Source organism: Etheostoma spectabile, chromosome 6 (genome assembly GCF_008692095.1).
Source record: "Etheostoma spectabile isolate EspeVRDwgs_2016 chromosome 6, UIUC_Espe_1.0, whole genome shotgun sequence".
Taxonomy (NCBI): Eukaryota; Metazoa; Chordata; class Actinopteri; order Perciformes; family Percidae; genus Etheostoma; species Etheostoma spectabile.
Genome location: NC_045738.1, coordinates 800,550 through 805,576, shown reverse-complemented (window position 1 = coordinate 805,576; position 5,027 = coordinate 800,550). Strand labels below are relative to the sequence as shown.

Here is a 5,027-nt window from a genome sequence, read left to right as displayed (position 1 = left end):
GTGTTCCTAATAATCCTTTAGGTGAGTGTATGTCCAGCCCAAAGGCCATTTTCAATGACATGGATTATGGAACTTCCGGATTATAAAAAAAACAACAACTTAAAAACGGCTAATCCCCACAGAGAGTTTACAGAGGGGAACTGTACGGCTAATCACACTTGCCTGCAGAGACCAGGAATTATACATTTTTAATGGTGGTATAAATGGACCAGTTCTCATTAGTTTTACACGCTAAGGTTAAACGTGCTTCAGCTGTAAGTGAAATAAGATGTTTTGGGCTGAATCTCTGTACTGATAGCCCTCAGCAAACTTAACTAAATGCAGACCATGCACTGCCCCTCCCCCAATAACAGAGGGCTGGAAGCCTGCTCTACAACACAACTACGTTTTAAAAACTTTCAGAGCATCTTTTAACTGTTTGACTTAGCTGAAGTACTGCCATACACGTTGAAAGTCAAAACATGTTGCTCTATACGTTTGTGGGTCCGAATGGAAAATGTAAATGCTTTTGTATTTAGGGAGCTGCAAATAGCTGCGTTGTAGGCTTTCTGTATCCATACGGTAGCAGGTACGAACACTGGTCATAGGATTAAGTGACGCATTGTTCAGTGGGAGTTTTATTCAGCGATCACCTGGCTGAGGCTGGGACGTGTGTGGTGTGTGTGTGTGTCCCTTGGAGAGACACACACACACACACCAGACTCTCTCGCTCTCTCCCTACCTGGAGATGCGCAGCCCCCCCCGCTCAAGAAGAGCTTTAATAATGAGAGGTATGTTTTATACGTAGTTGAATATTAATTTGTGTTCACGTTTATCATGTACCAGACATAAGTGCACCGTGTATGCCTTACTTGTGTTTAGACGTGTATCATTATCAATCCAGTTCAATTGTGGTTGGGTTTTTACGTCAGCGTCAGCTACCGAACAGAAGTGTGTGTGTGTGTGTGTGTGTGTGTGTGTGTGTGTGTGTGTGTGTGTCTCACTCAGTGGGACACACGCATCACAGCAATATGAGTGTGCTGAGCCAACTGAATGAGAGCATTTAATACTTTGAGAGATGTGTTTCATACGTGGTTGAATATTTAAACATTTTAAAAATGCAGTTTAGAACAGAAACTTGAACAATTTGTTGCTTAATGTGCATCTGACATCACGTTACTTTCCTTCCTTTCTGCTGATTTATGTTTGATAAATCTGCCAGTTTCTTTTCCATTTTTGTTTAGACCTACTTCTGTGTTGTCTTTGCATATTAGGCGGCGGTTCATTAGCCTTAGACATGCTTTTATGTAGAAAAAAATGAAACCATGGCAGTCTTAAATTATAAATCAAACACTTTCTTTCAATGGCTAGTTTTAGGTTGTAAATAGTTGGTTAATTTTGAAATTAAGTACACTACAGTGTGCACTTTATTATGCTGCTTGCTTGTTGCCACTGTGTGCAATAGTGGAATTATTTTATTTATGCCTAATAATTTTCGACAAAGGCTAATGAAAAGAAAGAAAAAAAAAAAAAATTGGTATCGGCACTAAAAAAAATCCACATCGGTTGATCCCTAGATTTCAGTATCAAGTTATGGTTTTCAAAAAACCAGCTGCTCTTGGATTAAATCGGTAAGATGATTTAGGTTGACGTGTGACACTGAGGGGAAGTCAACACCATCGTTGCTTGCTATTGTTGACTGCTTTTACTCAGAATAAAAAGAAATGAGATGAAGGACATATCCAGTGAGCTGGCCAATGGATTATGATTAGAGTAAGAGAAACATGCACAAATGGGTGCACGGATGATGCAGAGTAAAGATTAGTTCCACGCAGATGGATTCATGTAGTAAATCTAGGCTTAATAAGGAACACTGGCTGGAATCTTTAATCAAGTGTAATGGATTTTCAGCTTAAACATTTTAACAGCTGAGCGGAACAAAATAGTAAATAAAAAAAAATAAAAAACTTATTTAAAAGTTTCGAATACGCAAACATTTAGAACAGAGGACATCCTATGTCGTGAATTGGCAAGATCAAATACCTGTAACAGAGGTTGAGAGCAGCGGTTCATCTGAAAAAGACACATTAGCAAGTCACACTTTAACTGGAAGTGTTTTGTCATGTCAGGTACAGTTTTGTGACTAATCAAAGTGCTTAGTGGGTACTCAATGATTTCTGTGTAAAGAATACAACATAGTATAACAGTTAGATGCGGAAATATAATATTTCATGGAAGATGGCAGGTGGTAAGAGCAGAATGGTAGAGCAACAATTTGCAATTTCCTGTTCCTAAGTAGTGGATTTCTTTGCACTATGTCTGGCTAGAATATACTTCATTTTGTAATGTTTCCAGTGTGAATACACAGTATACTAAAAATCTGCTTAGAATTAGTATTTAGTATGGATTTCGTAATGAGCCTGTTAATAGTGCAAAGTAAAAACTAGGGCTGTCCCAAATACTTGGTTTGAAGCTTCGGTACTAATCAACAGCAAATATTCGGTGACGCTTCATTTCACATATCCAAATAGTCGGAATATCCGGATCCAGCCCTACTAAAAACGTGACAGTTCTTGGCATGAAAACACATTACGTGCTTGGTGAATAATGGGTTGTTTTTGTTGTTGTACTGTACATAGATCTAGTCACTTCAGCCCGAGGAACCACTGTTATTTCTGTCCATGTATTATCTGTAAAGAAGCGTTTCTCTACTCTTGCCATTGATTTGCTGCACAACATTTACTCCACGCCTGCAGGCGACTAATAAACTCGACAACTCTATTTTTTCTTTACAAATTGCGCCACTCTTTATTGTATTGGATCTTTCAATAATCTCGACTGCACCGAGTCCCCGCTCTTTATCGGTTTCTTTTTCGGCCTCTCTGTCACTCCCTTCTGTTTGTCTCCTCTAAATCAGTTACCAGCTAATTGGTCACCGTCATGGATTATATGAATAAAATATTGGAAACACCATTTTTGGGCTGTTTCGCGAGGGTAATCCTCAGACACACTGTATTAACGCTCAGAGATATTGTTAGTCAAAATGAAAGGCGGACAAGGTCAACACAAAACACTTTGTTGTGGCAGGACAGTGTTCATACCACAATGTGTGAACATGTGTTTATTTAAAATGACTATCACTGCCCGTGTGTATGTCAGATGAGTGAAAGACAAGTGACTAGAGTGTGACTCAGATCCACTTAAAGCCCTTTCCTTTCTGTGTATCTCACCAATCAGAACATGGTTGCTGTGTGCTTCAAATCTCCTGGATTAGGACCTCTCTTTGGAAAAAAAATACATAACCATTTCAATCTATAAAGCCGGTTTGTTTAGGAAACTTACCAGCTCAATATTTTACACCCCCGCATGTCTGAAGATCAAACCCACTCAGTCGTGACAAAAATATGTAAATCGGTTTTGCTCTGGTGACCAAAAGCCAGATGCTGTCAAATTGAGTCCAGAACAGTTAGTGTTTATGTGTCCTCTGTTCCACTTTTTAAAATGTTTTTCCCTCTAATAAGCAATTAACACATTTTCAAACTAAAACAGCAATTCCCATTAGGACTGGTAATCAAGCCTTCCCAGACCTTTCCTGGAGGACAGACATTGAATTCTGTTGTCATTTGAGATTTGCTTTACGTTTTTAGACTAAGAAATGTGAATAGTCAGCAAGCCCATTCGTGTGCAGAGAATGACATATCTGAATTACTGTTTGTCCAGTGCGCATTTTATATCAATCTACCATTAAAGAGATCCATTATATCGTGACTAAACATTTCCACTTATGCGATTTAAAACTAAATTCAGCATTTCATTGATGGAAACAAGCATTACAAAATGCATCAAAAGGAGTACAGGCTTAAAAACAGGATATTGAACAAATCAGCTGTCTAGTTTATACTGTTCAGCCCCGGAGATTGCCACTTGCCCACCATAAATTATTTAGTGAGCTTTAGAGGTGCCTTTGGACAGAGCCCCCCTGATTGTTGTGCTGTCCTAAGATAACAGTCTCCTGGCTGTAGCTTTACCATACAAAGAAGAGAGTGGCATCTCATCTGATTCTAAGCAAGATAGCGAATAAGTGTATCTCCCAAAATGTTGAATAAAAAGTGTCACAATTTCAATTTTAAAATCAAAATTAATTCACACGCTTGAATATCCAATTAAAAGATTAGAATCGTTGATACTACCACGCCCTCACGTCACGTCCGGTTGGTTTGTCAAGCAGCCACACAAGCCCCCGGGAACAGTGCCATGTCTTAATGACTTAGAGAAAGAAAGAAACTTATACCATATTTTCAGCAGATTATTTTTTTGGGGTACATCAATTTACCAGCCTGAACACTTAAAGGGTCCTGGTTTAAAACGGCATATTAAACATTGCAGCCAAATCCAGAGTTATTAAACTGGGCATGATGTACGAGAGTAGACCTTGGGGAGTGCGTCCGCCTGCATCATCTTGCACGCCCCCCCCAGTTCAAGGGGAAAAAACACGAATTGAAAGGCTGTGAGTCGTGTCCTCTAACAGTCACATTCAGTTAATAGAAAAGACAGGATGGTAACTGCAGATGCAGGGGACTAGTGATGGCCAAATGAAGCTCCCCAGTCCCCAAGTCCCCAGTGCGGAAATATTTCAGATTTCCAGTAGAGCCCGACCCAGTAAAGGATTGTCAAGGCTGATACTGATACGAATATTTGGTTATTATTAGATTTTTTTTTTGTTACAAAACAGATTTTTGTAACATCAAAATATATTAAAGTTCTGATAAAATGCATAAAAATACAAACTTAAGATATGAAACTTAAATTCCTTTGAACAAAAACATTTACAAAAAAAAAAAATGTGTTGCCAACAGGGACGTTGTAGAGCGCCCTCTGGTGGACAAACTATCCAACGCCAACGCTCATAACATGGTGGACAGTCCGTTTTTAATTTTTTAAACATTCATTTATCAGAATCATGTCAAATGATTTTGATGAAATAATTTTTAAAAGTAAATATTTGAAGGAGTGCAATGCTTCTTTTATAAATTAGTCTTATTTTAATT

General features: G+C 38.5%; 1 long non-coding RNA gene across 1 annotated transcript in view; it reads right to left on the bottom strand.

The window, feature by feature from the left end:
- LOC116690967 (uncharacterized) overlaps positions 1-4,715 on the bottom strand; it is a 26,225-nt gene extending 21,510 nt beyond the window's left edge. Inside the window, exon 1 of the long non-coding RNA XR_004332401.1 lies at positions 4,705-4,715. This is a non-coding gene — a long non-coding RNA (uncharacterized LOC116690967). The remainder of the gene's footprint in view (positions 1-4,704) is intronic.
- Positions 4,716-5,027: the final 312 nt, after the last annotated feature.